The 15416-nt window shown below is 42.3% G+C and overlaps 1 long non-coding RNA gene and 1 other non-coding gene across 2 annotated transcripts in view; one reads left to right on the top strand and one right to left on the bottom strand.

Moving 5' to 3' along the window:
- LOC122745449 overlaps positions 1-5862 on the top strand; it is a 63903-nt gene extending 58041 nt beyond the window's left edge. Inside the window, exon 3 of the long non-coding RNA XR_006355463.1 lies at positions 5690-5862. This is a non-coding gene — a long non-coding RNA (uncharacterized LOC122745449). The remainder of the gene's footprint in view (positions 1-5689) is intronic.
- On the bottom strand, positions 3769-3914 carry LOC122752403. Its single transcript, XR_006356149.1, has one exon. It is a non-coding gene; the product is annotated as a small nucleolar RNA SNORA79 (small nucleolar RNA).
- Positions 5863-15416: the final 9554 nt, after the last annotated feature.

The following is a 15416-nucleotide window of genomic DNA, read 5'->3' as shown; positions in this document are numbered from 1 at the left end:
AAGTAGGGTATGACGGCTGTTCTTTGAATCAGAGGACCTCAGTCTTAGTTCCATTGAGTGTTTAGTTCTACCTCAGATCCTTATTAGCTGTGTGTTCTTGGACCAGTCATATGACTTCTCTATATCTCATTTATCCCATATGCAGAAGAGGGACAATTATACTTGATTATTATGCTAGAGGGAGCTAGGTGGCACAGTGGATAAAGTTCTGGGCCCAGATAACCCTTTCCTTGGTCAGTCAATAAGCATTTATTTATTAAGTACCCGCCATGCACTCTGGGAATTCAAGGAAGGGTAAAAGGCAGTCCTTGCTGTCAAGGAGCTCACAGTTTAATGAGAGAGACATGTTGTTGTTGTTGTTGTTGCTGAGTCATTTCAGATTCTTTGTAACTCCATTTGGGCAAAGAGACTGGAGTGGTTTGCCATTTCCTTCTCTAGTTCATTTTCAGATGAGGAAACTGAGGCAAACAGGGTGAAGTGACTTGCCCAGGGTCACACAGTTAATGAGTGTCTGAGGCAAGATTTGAACTCAGGAAGATGAGACTTTCTGACTCTAAGCCCAGAACTCTATCCCCTGCACCACCTAGTTGCCAAACAACTAGCTACAAATAAGATAAAGACAGGATAAATGAAAGGTAATCAATAGAGGGAGGGCACTAATAATAATAATGATAATAGCTAACATTTATTATGTGTCAGACACTGTGCAGAGCACTTTTGAAAATATCTCATTTGATCCTCAAGACAACCTTGGGAGGTGGGTGCTATTATCATCCCTACTGTCCAGATGAAGACACTAAGACAAACAGAAGTTAAGTGATTTGCCTTGGGTCACACAGTTAGCAAGTGTCCAAGGCTAGATTTGAACTCAGATCTTCCTGACTCCAGGCCCAGTGCTCTATCCTCTATGTACTAGCATTTTAAGGGAGATCAAGAAAGGCTTCTTATAGAAGGCGGGATTATATCTGAGACTTGAGGGAAGCCAAGGAAGTCAAGAGGCAAGGATGAGGAGAAAGAGTGTTAGAGGCATGGGAGAGAACCAGAGAAGATGCTCAGAATAGGGATATGGAATATCTTGAGTGAGGCATGATAAGGAGGCCATGTCACTGGATCTCAGAATACCTGGGGGCTGTGGAATAAGAAGAAAGGGAAAGCATGAGGGGGCTGGTTATGAAGGGCTTTGAATGGGATATCTTTATTTTTGATCCTGGTGGTGACTGGGAACCACCAGAAAAAAAATCTAGTGACTTTAAAGGACTATAAGCCTGATACGAGTGAATAGTGTGACACAGAAAGCCCCAAACACATCCAATCCCATGTTGTATAACATAGAAAAAATGCCCAGAACAAGGGAGGTGATGATCTTGCTGTCCTCTGCCTGAATCAGACCAGGGCTGGAGTGTTGTGTTCATTCCATTTGACATTGGCAAGCCACAGGGCACAGAGGAGGGTGTTTGTGAAAGCAAAGGCACTGGATATTGTCACATGAAGACCAGTTAAAGGAACTGGATATTTTTATCCTGGAGAAGAGAAGACTTTTAGAAGCTCCAAGTTGGAAGGGACCCCAGCTTGCCTTTTGTCCAATTGGCACCAAACTGAGAAGACCATTCCTTTGGATATTCCAAGCAGATGGCTGCCCAGCTTTTGCTTGAACACCTCTCATGAAGGAGAAACCTCCTGCCCCTGACATCACCCATTCTGCCTAATGTTTGGTAACATTTTTCCCTGCACCAAACCAAAATTTGCCTCTCTGGAACACAAGTGATGAAATGAGATCATATTTATAAAGCCCTCTGCGGACCTTAGAATACCACACAAATGTTATTATTATTGTTGGCATTATTGTTATATCCATTTCTCTTCTACTCTCTGTAGAATAAATCCATTTTGCCCCTGTATGACAGCTCTTCCTATACATTAAGAAAGCTATTCTTTTTTTTTTTTTGTGAGGCAATTGGGGTTAAGTGACTTGCCCAGGGTCACACAGATAGTAAGTGTTAAGTGTCTGAGGCCAAATTTGAACCCAGGTACTCCTGACTCCAGGGCCTGTGCTCTATCCACTGCGCCACCTAGCTGCCCCGAAAGCTATTCTTTTTAAAAATTTATTTTTATTAAGAACTTAACAAACACCAAATAAAACAAGCATTTCTATAGACATAAAAAGAGGATCATCCATGAAACTGCAGGTCTCTGTTGGGCACAGATTACCTTTCTTTTTTTTTTTTTTTTTTTTGGTGAGGCAATTGGGGTTGTGACTTGCCTAGGATCACACAGCTAGTAAGTGTCAAGGGTCTGAGGCCAGATTTGAATTCAGGTCCTCCTGACTCCAGGGCTAGTGCTCTATCCACTGTGCCACCTAGCTGCCCCCAGATTGCCTTTCTTGTAAAGTGATTAGTTTAACCTATGGGTTTCAAAGCTGTTCTACTGATATGTGACTCTTTTTGGTCTTCTGTTCTCTTTGATGAATTAAGAAAAAAAAGATGCCTTGATGGTCCTCTTTTCTATATTTTGGCACTCTATTTGTATCCCCTTCCCGTTTCCTTCTCCTTCAATGGAAAAAGAATAAAGAAAAACAATGCCCTTTGTGATAGACATGCATGGTCAAGAAAACAAATTCCCATACTGACTGTATCTGAAAGTGTGTGGAAGACAACGTGACATTTAAAATCTAATGTGTGGTCACCTTGTTTCTACCCCCTGTGTGTGTGTGTGTGTGGGGGGGAGAACTAGCTGAGGTTTACTTATAAGCTAGAAACGTCAGCACCAGTTTTTGGCATTAAGCATTTATTAAAATTTATTATAGGTTAGTAAAGATAGAACAAGTGGAGTTCAGAAAAAGAAGCCTATCTTCCCTAGCATTCAGACTGGACTCCTTCTCTTCAGCTACCAACTGGAGGTTCCTGGAACGAAAAGGCCAGAGCTAGGGAGCCAGCCTCCCTTCCTACTTCCTGTCTACCTCCCCAGAAGGGGCCATCCTTCAGGCTGATTGGTTGAGGGTGGTCTCATGCTGATGTCCTAGTCCACAGCCTCTGAGAACAACACCCCATTCAGGGCTGGCCAGGTGTGGTCTTGATTCAATCAACTTTAAGTAGGTTGTCAGTCAGTCTCTCAGTCCATCTCACCCAATTCAATCAATTCCAAATTAATTGTCAGGTGGGGCCCCTAGGCGTCTGCCATTATTTCTCACAACAATGATCATGACCTAAAGACTTCTCTTCTCCAGGCTAAAAATGCCTTGTCCCTTCAACTGAGCTTGTTTAAAATCTTGAAACCTTTCATCATCTTGACTGTTCTTCTTTGGATGGTCACCAGCTTACCAATGCCATTCCTAAAATGGGACAAGCAGCTGTAAACACAATACTCTAGGTGTGCTCCATCCTGGGCGCTATGCTTTCTTTAATGGCTCCAATATCACACCTCCTTCCTTCCTTCCTTCCTTCCTTCCTTCCTTCCTTCCTTCCTTCCTTCCTTCCTTCCTTCCTCCCTCCCTCCCTCCCACTCTTCCTTCCTTCTTTCCTTCTTTCTTTCTTTGTTGTTATGATGCACTATTAATGACTTTTTCAAATAATTAGATTCACATAAGAGCATAGTTTAGTTGACATAAATATAATACAAAGCTATATCATAATTAAGTTTTAACTGCTAGAATCAATTCAATCTAGTTCCTTGCCCTTCCCTCAGAATTTAGATCTGACTTACCTTTTATTTAAAGATCAATTGCCTCATTTATACGGAGTATCCCATGTTATTAGATCAGGTTAGCTCTATAAATGTCTGGCCCCACAAATTTCAGAAAGCACTAACAGATGGCCAATCCATCCAATGGTTCCCTGAGTGAAGAAAGACCAGATTTGATCCGTGATAGCCTAAAATCCCACTGGCAAAACTCGAAGCAATGAGAGGAACAACCATCTGGAAAAATAGGAGCTTCTTGAGGTCAGGGACTAAGTCTCCAGCATTGGACTAGGAGCTTCTAGAAGGAAGGGATGTCTTTCTCACAAGGAAAGGAGCTGGCTAGGCAAACGGCTATCTATTTCCTTTCCCTGTGAATCTAACTCCTAGCTTCTTAAACTGTGGGTTGTGAATAATTTGATAACAGTAAAAGGTTATGTATGCCTATTTTATATACTTATATATCTGGGCTAACATAAAAATTTCTTGGGTGAAAAGGGGTCATGGATAGAAAAAGTTTAAGAAGTCCTGCTCTACCCAACCCCCAGTGCTAGGAATTCTCCGGCTAAGTTCAGGAGCTTGAGCTGCTAGGGATGAATTCATTGTCCTTGTCTCCCACCAACTTTACCAACTAATCTCTGAGAAGGAGTAGAGCTTTCTAATTTAGTGTCCCATCAAGCAATAACTGTCTTGTTTAAACTGTCTCTAGGATTAGTCAAACAATCAGAGATCACAGCCAACAGCTTCCGCTGTCTCTCATTACTAGGTGCCTGTAATTAATATTTATAAACCAAGAATGCTCTTTTCTCTCTCTATCTCAGTGTCTTTTTATTTTTTTCTTCTATTCTTTCTCGGAGGAGGAGAAGGAACAGTAGAAAAAAGAGCAACAAAGGATTACAGGGTTCCCTTTTCTTTCTCCTTTCTTTCCCTTTCCTCCTCTTCTCCCTCCATTCCTCCATTCCTCCCTCCCTCCCTTTCTCCTTCATTTAAAAAAAAAGTAAGTTTTTTTTCTCCCTCTTCTCCTCATGACTTTTGAACATGACCAATGTGGGAATTTGTTTTGCTTGACTACATATATTTCTTACAAGGGTTTTTTTTTTTTTTTGCTTTTCTTCCTCTCTTTCTTTCAAAAGAGAGCTCAAGTTGGTTTCATGGTGTCCAGGCATAAGCTCCCAATACAATTCCTTGTGAACCCAACCTTGGAAAGGGCTTTAGTTGCTGGGTCAGATGCATTTGTCATTTTAGCTGGATTTAGAGAAGAAAGACTTCATAAAGAAAAGTGGGCAGTGAGGCAGGAGAGAGAGAGAGAGAGAGAGAGAGAGAGAGAGAGAGAGAGAGAGAGAGAGAGACAGAGACAGAGAGAGAGACAGAGACAGAGACAGAGAGAGAGAGAGACAGAGAGAGAGAGCGAGAGAGAGCGAGTGAGCGCAAAGTGACAGGGAGTTGGGAATGAAAATGATTAGAAGGAAGAGGAGGAGAAAGAAAGGAGGAGGGGAGAGCCAGTACTTATTCTAGATTAACAGACTCCCTTCCCCTCTACCTCAGTTCCTCTAGACTATTTCACTGACATATGTTCGTTGTAAAAATACATATGTGCTTACAAACATAATTAGCCACACCCAGTCACATATTCTGTCATGTAGGCGCAGTGGAACCCTGTCTTAAGAGCTCTCAGAGGGTTACTCTGCCCACACTTCTTGTCCAAGTATAGAAACCTTGTCTAGCTATTTGAACTGTATCTTGTAAGGCTGGTGTAGTGGATAAAACACTGTGCCTCAAGTCAGGAAGACCCAAGTTCAAATCCAGCTTCAGACATACACCAGCTGTATGACTCTGGTCAAGCCACCTAGCCTCTTTCTGCCTCAGTTTCCTCAACTCTGAAATGGGAATAATAATCAAATGAGGAAATATTTGCACTTAGCACATTGCCTGGTATACAGTAAGTATTTATTAAATGATTATTTTCTTTCCCTGTTGCCTCTGCCAATCCACATCCCTTCCCTGGCTCTCTTTCTAGAGTTGACCTCAGGATGCTGTGTAAGACCTGCTACCCTGCTATCACTACCCTGACTCTCCTCATCTGGACTCGCTCCCAGAATTCCAGAAACCACATTCCCAGTCCTTGGGGAAGTTTATTACTTTAGTTTTGTAACTCCCGCCCTGGGGCTCAGCTGCCATGATTTGGTGAATGAATTTGGTGAGTAAATCCCCCTTTTCCTAACCCAGTCAGAGGGATCTAGCAAGTTCATGCTACCCTACCAGGCCTTACAACCTGTGGTGCTCTTAGGAAAGAGGCTCTGCAGGAAGAGAGAAGAACAAATGTCATGCTGGGATTTAAAAAGGGAAGAGAAAGGGGGTATTCCAATCACTGGGCTTGTTGTTTATTCTTGGCAAAATTCTAGAACTAAGGGAGGGTTCGTGAACATCTGGAAAAGAAAATGGTTATCAGAAATGGCTGCACAGAGCAGGTCATTCTGTGCAAAACTCATTTCTTTCTTGATTGAGTTACTGAACTAGTAGATTAGGAGTATGTTACAGGTGTGGGTTACCTAGGTTTTCACAAAGTATTTGATGTAATATTTCAGGTTGTTCTTTGGGAAGAAGTGAAGGCATGCACATTAGATGATAGAACAAGTAGGTGGATTCACCTAACTGTTCACCCAACCCTAAGTTATTGAATGACCTGACCCAAAGATTAGTTGTCAACTTGGATTTGGGTTTCTTGTGGAGTGCCACAGGAATCTGTGCTTAGCCTTATGCTGTTTAACATATTTATAAGTGACTTGGATAAAGGCCTAAATAGTATAATTGTCGGGGGTGGCTAGGTGGCGCAGTGGATAAAGCACTGGCCCTGGATTCAGGAGGACCTGAGTTCAAATCCGACCTCAGATACTTGACACTTACTAGCTGTGTGACCCTGGGCAAGTCACTTAACCCCCATTGCCCCGCCAAAAAAAAAATAGTATAGTTGTCAAATTTGCATTGCAGAGGATGCAAAGAAGGAAAGGGGAGAGCTAATATGTTGGATAACAGAGCCAGGATTCAAGCAAAACCCCGTTGAGCTAGATGACATCTAGTGAGACCACACAGGGTACCCCCAAAGTCTTAGTGCACTTTAAAACTATTAATGCTTTTTGAGATGTCTTCTACTTCCTGACTCAGCCCACATCATGCCACCTCCACTCAGACCAAAACCATTACCCCCTCCTCATGGGTAACATGGGTGGGTCCCTCACCACTGGTAGCTCAGCTCTTTTGCCTTATTTTGAGAAGGTTTAGCCAACCTTAGAATTCCATGCAATTCCACCTCCTGTCTTTTCTCTTTTCCCCCTCCAAGTGCCCCTTTACATGTTGTCTTTCCCTATTAGAATAAACTCCTTGAAGGCAGGGATTCTCTTGCCTATTTGTATTTGTATCTCTAGTAGTTAAAATGCACGGTATCTGCCACATAGGAAGCACAAAACAAATGCTTTCTCTATCTCTCTATCTCTCTATCTCTCTCTCTATCTAATCTGTCATCTATATCATCTCTTTCATGTATTGACTTATTTATCTATTTATCTCTGTCCATATTTTTCTTTCTACCTATTATTTATCTCTATCTCTCAACTTATTATTTCTTTATATCTGTTCATCTATTTCTCTCTGTCCATCATCTATCTCAATCATCTATCCATTTATTTATCTGTTCATTTATTTCTTTGTTTCTCCTCTCTATGATCTATCCATTTATCTCTATATCTTTCTATTATCTATTTGCTATCTTTTATCTTCTTTCATCTATCCATTTATTTATATCTTTTTCTCTGTCCATCTATTTCTCTCTGTTTCTGTCTACTATCTCTCTCCAAGCCTCCCTCTATCTAAGATCTTACACTTAGTTTAAAAAACAAACAACTGCACAGTATAAGATGGGGAAAGCATGGCCAGGTAACGGTTTTTCTGAAAAGGCTCTGGGGGGCTTTGGTGAGTGGCAATCTCAATTTAAGTCAAGAGTGGGATATAGCAGTTGAGCAAGCTAATGTCATCTCAGACCACAGGAAGGACAGCACCATGCCAGTATCCAGGAAGGGGATAGTCCTTCTGCATTCTACCAGGGTCAGCATTGAATATCTTCAAGTGAAAGATTGTCAGGTATGTTGGCAGAGTCAATTCTTGTTCACATATGGTTGGATAAGATGTCCATAAAGGGTCCCTTTCAATTTTGGGGGAAAATCTATGAAACCCTATCTCATTCCACAACTGTGATCATCATGCCATCTATACCTTAATGAAACTTAGTAATAAAAATGTGGAAGATCCCACCAAGGCCAATGCACACTCTTCTAAAGACCTTTCTCCCAGGTTAAAATGGAGCCATTACTTGGATTTTTCCCCTCAACCAGTTACAAATCCAAGCAAGTAGCCCTTCACCTAGCCTATTATCTCTTTTTTTGCTCATAAGGGTATCATGCCCAAGTTTAACCTCCCTGGGTCTCAATTTTCCATCCTGTGAAATGCAAATTATGGTCATCCCTACTTGGTTCTCTCACAGGGCTGTTATGAGGATCAAATGAAGGAATGTGTATGTGAAAGCATAAGGTCATGGAATCAAAAGCCAGAAAGGACCCCAGAAGCTATCTGGTCTGAGCCCCCTCATTTTTCAGATGAGGAAACTGAGGCAAAAGGAAGTTAAAGGACTTGCCTAAGGTCACATATCTAGTAAGTATCATAGACAGAATTCAAGCTCTTTGACCCTCAAAGCAGTGCTCTTTCCACCATACTGATTATCAGTCTATAAACAGTAGGTCTCTCTGTACATTTGTCAGTTATTGCTTTTCCTCTGGGGTGTCTGACTTCTTTGAGGAGGCCAGGTCTCTTATCCTTTTGAAATTCCAGAACCTACTGGAGATGACAGGAGGTTCTGTCTCCATCTTCCTCCCTAGTTCTGCTTTGGTTTGGTTCCACTAAAGCCTGCTGGGCCGATTTGAATGGAGCTAGATTAAATGCAAATATTGTTATTATTTTAACATTACACATGAAGCCCCAAATCTGCTGTGTCATTCAAAACACCTCCCAGCTGGTAGCTGACAGGCAGCCTTCCCCATCTTGTCTAGCCATCCCTCAACCAGGCAGAGCCTGAAGTTGTGGTACTGTCTGTGGCTGCTGTCTGAAGTCCTGATGCTTGTAAGAGGGTAATGAGTGTGACTGGCATGCCCCTTCATGTTTCAGAGATGTTGAACTGTCAGAATACAGCCTATTAGAGATGGGAAGGGCCTAGAACACAGTACCACAACATCAGAGCTGAGAGGGGACTTAGAATACAGAACAAAGAATGCTAGAGTTGGCAGTGACCTCAGAGCACTGTACATAGAATGTCAGAGCTGGGAGGGAACACAGAAAGAAGACTATAAATTTGGGAAGGGTCTTAGATTAATGTTCAAAGGAACCTTGGGATATAAAACACAGAATTTTAGATTTGGGAGGGGTCTTAGAGTATAGAACATAGACTATCAGAGCTGGGTAGGACTTCAGAACATAAAAAAATGAACTATTCAGGTTGAAAGGAACCTTAGAACACACAATATCAGTGCTATGTAGGAGTCTTAGAACACAGAACATAGAGTATTACAGATAGAAAGGACTTTAAATACCATATAGTCCAATTCCATTATTTTTACAGAGAGAAAAGTTGAGGCCCAAAGAGGCAAAGATCACAAAGCACATTAGTGACAAGATTGGACCTAGTGCTTCATTGGGAGGGGTTCAGCTGGCCCAGCCTAGGAGTCTGTCTCTGCCTCCTGTCAGAACTTCCGTCTGGTGGGATAGGGCTATCTTGAGGAAAAGAGCTTTCTTGGTCAAGGGCACATGTTTCATGATTCAGTGTCCCTCTATGGGACTGGGACAACTGGCAACCCACTGTTCTGACTCTGCTGATGACCCTTTTTAGTAGCCAGTCCTCATGTCTGCCCATTTCTCAACCTCCCCTTCCTTTTTCCATTTATCCCCATGTACAGAATAGCTCACTCTATTTCCAGATAACACCTTTACCTAATCTTTATTGGCTCTTTTTCACTCCTTTTAAGCCTTTAATGTCTTCCTGAAAGGCTCTGACCTCTCTTGTCCTCTCTCTCTCTCTGTGTCTCTCTCTGTCTATCTCTCCTTTCTCTCTGTGTCTTTATCTGTCTCTCTCTTTTCTTCTTCAGTAAGTTTATTTACTCCCAAGACTTAAACTCTTAGATGACCTCCTAATTTATATATCCAACCTCACTCTCCCTTCTGAGCTCTAGTCTTGCATGTTCTACTGGCTGCTGAATATCTCCACTTTGATGTCCCACCAGCATTTGCAGAGGACCCAGGCTCAGAGCCCAACTCTTCCAATTGTGTGACCATGTGCATATTACTTAAATCCCCTTGAGTCTGTTTCCTTATCTGTAAAAGAGGGGCTTGGGTCAAATGATCTCTAAGATTCCTTCAAGCATTAAATCTGTGAATCTATGAAACTTTGTCCAAAATTAAACTCATCTTCCCACTCCCTGCTTCTGGCTTCTTTATTTTTGTTGACGGGGCTATCATCCCTGGAATCACCTAGGCTCAAAGCTCAGTTACTTTTGACTCTCCACTCATCATCAACCTAGTACTAAGAGTTGGCGTTAGAAAATGTTTTAAGATTTACAAAGAACTTTACATACCTTCCTGTTTTTGAGCTTTGTGTCCACCTTGGAGGCAGGGTATTGACAATTCTGAGTTAGGTGGGGAGGTGAAGTCCAGAGAGTGAGGAGAGTGTAGCAGAAGAAGGCTGGGCTTGGAGTCACAGGGCTCCAGAGAGGGAATTGTCAAATTTCTCCTTGTCTACTTACAAGCTGTGTGACTTTTGGCAAATCACTTAATTTCTCTGTGCCTTGATTTCCCCATCTGTAAAGGGGAAAGGTTAAACTGGAGGAGCCCAAGATCCCTTCCACCTCTAATATAGGATCCTAAATCTAATCCCTCTTCCATATGACAGACCTTCAAATACCAGACCCTTACCATAGCCTGACCAGTGTTTTCACTTCCAACAACCCATCCGAAGGAAAACTGCTCTGATGATCTCCCCTGAACCTCTGACTTGCTGCATTCCCAGCCCCCCAGCCCTCATCTCCATTCAAATCCACCCCCATGCAGAATAAAGTCAGAATTCCTTAGTCTGACCTTCTGTCATCTGAACAGAGCCTACCTTTCTGGATTCATCTTTCATTTGACCCACTCTAAGCTCTACCCAAATTAGCCCAATGACCATTTTGTTCTCTGGCTTTCTTGTATTTACTAACATTGTCCTTCCTTTGCCTAGAATATTTTCCCTAGTCCAGATTGGATGATTTCCATCTGTTCTTTCAGACCTGGTCAAATGTCACTCCTTCCGGAAGCCTCCCCTGATCCCCATCCTGCCCCCAATCAGAGTGCTTTCCCCCTTTGCAGAACCCCACTCTGCCCCCCAGTAAATTTGTCCTTTTCTTACCGAGATTCCTACTTCTCTTCCTTTGTGTCTTATCCCCTCCTCCCTCCCTTATTAAGCTGCTGTGGGGGCCTGGACTTTCTCTTATCTAATTCTGTCCCCAGGTTTCAGCACTGAGACCTGCGGAGTAGTCCCTCCATGAATATTTATTAGAAGGAATGAATGATCGAATCAACAATGGAGTCAAAGGTTCTTTCTGGGCCTGATTGGCCTATGCTCTGCATATTAGAACTTGGCAAGATTTTTTTCTCCCCCTATTTTCTGCCCCTGGGCCTCAGTTTAGCTTTAAGAGAAGAAACAGAAAGTTGGCTTTAAAGTTTGATTCTCTCTCAGGGGCCCTGAACCTGGCCCCATTGAAGGCTAGTTCAAAGCACATTAGTATTTCATGAACCTGGCAGGCTGATGGTGTTGATGCTTGAGAAGGGAGGGACCACTTCAGGGAGAGATGGCAAGACGGAGGAGGAAGAGGCTTTGAAGGGTTAGGCAGACATTTTGCACACCTTCCAGGGACCTTGAGGATTATAGGAAGGCAAGTAAGCTTAGGCAGGGGTCAGGGAAAGGAGAGCCTTTCCCTGCAAGAGAGAGGAGGGTTGGAGCCACTGGAGTATGGAGAAAATGCTGGAATAAATAGTAGTGAGGTCTGAGAGAAGGTAGGGTAATGTACACATGTATGTGCAATATAAGGCAGGCCATGATAAGTACACAAAATGGATGTAAGCAAAATACTTGGGGAATTAAGGGAAGGGACTTGGTCAAATCAGAGAAGACGTCATGAAGGAGGTGATGTAAGGTGGGCCTTGAAGGAGATAAAAGAAATCAGTAGACCTGAGTAAAGAAAGCCTTGGGTTTGGAGCCAGATAAGTCAACAAACATTTATTTAGTGCTCTCTGGGTGTCAGGTACCATGGATCTGGGAATGCACATAAACAAACAAAAAAACAAAAACAAAGACCGGCTCCTGTCCTCAAGAAGCTTCCATTCTGTCCATCTGGGCTTGAGTGGTAGTTCCATTGCTTCCTATTGATCTATGTTTCTGTGGGCAAGTTCTGGACCTTTTTTGAGCCTCAGCTCCCTATGTGGTACCAGAAAGAGCACAGCAATTAGAGGCAGAAGACCTGGATTCAGATTTTAACTGGGAGGCAAATTAGTTGTTTGATTAGAAGGCAAATCACTTCTCTGTGCCTTAAAATGGGCAACAATACTTGTGCTACCTGCCTCAGAGAGATGCTGCAAGGAAAATGCTTTGTAAGCCTTAAAGCACTATGCATCTGTAAGCTATTTTTATAACAAAATACGGAGGAACTGCTTTGAGCAGAGGCACAGAGACAGGTGGCCCAGTCAGCTTGGCTTTCTCTTCCTTCAAGGCTTTAAGATTGGAAACAATAGTTGATTCCACTTCCTTTCCTTTCACTCTCTTCTTAACTCTCTGAAGTCTGGCTTTCCAACCTCATTATTCAGCTGAAACCATTCTCTCCAAAGTGATCTCTTAATGGCCAATCTAATGGCCCTTTCTCAGTCCTCATCTTTTTTTTTTCTTGCAGCCTTTGACACTGATGATCACCCTCTTCTCTTTGATATTCTCTTCTCTAAAGGTTTTTGTGACACTGCCCTCTCCTGCTCTTCCTTAATCTCCTTTGCTGAATCTTAAGGTCACATCCACTAACCACCAGTGTCCTACAGGGCTCTGTCCTGGTCTCTTTCATTCTCTGTATTATTTCACTTGGTGACCTCATCAGATCCTATGGATTCAATTCTGTGCTGATGATTCTCAAATCTATTTACATAGTCCTAACTCCTCTTCTTCCTCTATTCAAGGGCTTCTTAAACTTTTTCCACTCTTGATCCCTTTTCACCTGAGAAATTTTTTCATGACCCCCGGTATATAGTTATATAAAATAGATATACATAACCTTTTATTGTTGCCAGATTTTTTGCAACCCCCACATTCAGTTACATGGCCAGATATGGGATTGTGACCCACAGTTTAAGAAGCTTTGCTCTTGCCTCACATCTCTAACTACCTATTGGACATCTTGAACCTGATATCTTGTAGACATCTTAAACTTCAGTGTATAAAAATGAATTCATTATTTCCCCTCCTCACCCAAATCTTCCCTCTTCTTTACTCCCTTATTACAAGTGAGGGCTCTACCATCTTCCTGGCCACCCAGGCTCACAACCTAAGTGTCACCCTCAATTCCTTACTCCTTTTCACCTCATCTTATATTCAGTTTGTTGCCAAGTTGTGTCAACTGCATCTTTGTACCCCTTCCCCTTCTCTCCTCTAACACAGCCACCATGCTGGTGCAGGCATTATTGCAGTAGCCTGCTGGTGGGTCTGCCTGCCACAAGTCTCTCCCAATTCCACTTAGCTGCCAAAGTGATATTCCTAAATTGAGGGTCTGACCATGTCACACTCCTGCCCAATAAACTCCAGTGGCTCCCTATCACTTCCAGAATCAAATAAAAAACCCTCTGTTCTGATGTTCAAAATCCCTTATAACTCCTTCCCTTACATTTCTAGTCTTCTTATGCCTTTCACATCGCTATTCATTCTGCTATCCAGTGGCAATGACTCTTTGCTGTCTCTCAAACAAAGTACTCCCTCTCCCAACTCTGGGCATTTTCAGTGCCTGTTCCCCATGCCTGGAATGTCCTTTCTCCTTGTACTTGCCTCCTGGTTTCCTTAGCTTCCTTCAAATCCAAAGCTCAAAGTCTGCTTCTACAAGAAGCCTTTCCTATCCCCCTTAATTTTAATACTTTCTCTTTGTTTACTATCTTTGATTTATCTTTTCTATAGCTTGTTTTATACAATTGTTTTCATGTTGCTTCCCTTATTAGACCCTGAGTTTCTTGAGAGAAGGAATCATTTGCCTTTCTTTTATCCCCAACACCTAGCACAGTGTTTGGCATATAGAAGATTATATATATACACGTACCCACTGAATGACTGAAGTATAGGTTGGAATCAGATTCTGAGATGCTGAGAATTCTCTGCTCTTCAATGGGGAGCTACTGGAAGTTTTTGAGCAAGAGAGTAACATTAGGGTGTCCTCCCACTACCCCTAGCACAATTAACCTAATTAACCTAGGGAAGGGGGTTCCTTACTTCCCATTTCAACTAACCTAATAAATGTAAGGGCATGATGAAGTTTTAAATAGGGAAACAAAATGGTCTACCCCTTGTGATTACTTTATGAGGTTTACGATTCTTTCAAGAAGGGAACAGCAAATTGACTAATCAAGCAAGGTAACCAACATTTTGTCTTCTCTCCTCTTCCTTCTTTCTTGACCACGTCATCAGAGAGACTGGATCAGTAGCAGCCAGTAAGTACATCTAGATGGGACCAGAGAGGCTTGACCAGCAGGAGATGACACCTAAGCAAAGGTGACCCCTTGTGGAGGAGACAAGTGACAGTTATGTGGACTTAGCAAGGGCATTGACCCTGGAACCCAGGGCCCCATTTTGGGCCCAGGGTCTTCCTTTAACATTCATTACCATTGTACTTTAAGTTAAGTCCCCCCCCCCCCACCCCCAGGACCATGCATGTATTTGTGGGGGAGTTAATCTCAAACTTTTGGCAGGAATATATATATATATATATTTAGTGAGGCAGTTGGGGTTAAGTGACTTGCCCAGGGTCACACAGCTAGTAAGTGTTAAGTGTCTGAGGCCAGATTTGAACTCAGGTACTCCTAACTCCAGGGCCAGTGCTCTATCCACTGCGCCATCTAGCTGCCCCTAGGAATATATATTTTTAAAAGCTGGAAGAGATTTTATTTTATTTTTAATCATAAAATTATTTTCTTATTTTTCAGTTGCATGTAAAGATAGTTTTCAACATTTGTTTTCATACAATTTTTAGTTCCAAAGTTTTCTCCCTCCCTCCCTCCCCTTTCCCCTCCCCAGAACAGAAAGAAATCTGATATAGATTATATATGTACAATCACACGAAACATATTTCTGTATTAGTCACATTGTGAAAGAAGAATCAGAGCACAAGGGAAAAACCTCAAAATAGGAAAAAACCCAGCCCCAAAATAGAAACAGTATGGTTCAATCTGCATTCATAATCCACAGTTCTTTTTTTCTGGATGTTGAGAACATTTTCTATCATGAGTTCTTTGAAACTGTTTTGGATCATTGCACTGATGAGAAGAGCCAAGTCTATCACTATTGTTCATCAAACAATGTTGCTGTCACTGGGTACAATGTTCTCCTGGTTCTGCTCCTCTCAGTCAGCATCAATTGATGTAAGTCCTTCCAGATT

Source organism: Dromiciops gliroides, chromosome 3 (genome assembly GCF_019393635.1).
Source record: "Dromiciops gliroides isolate mDroGli1 chromosome 3, mDroGli1.pri, whole genome shotgun sequence".
NCBI lineage: Eukaryota > Metazoa > Chordata > Mammalia > Microbiotheria > Microbiotheriidae > Dromiciops > Dromiciops gliroides.
This window is presented reverse-complemented; position numbering and strand designations above follow the sequence as displayed.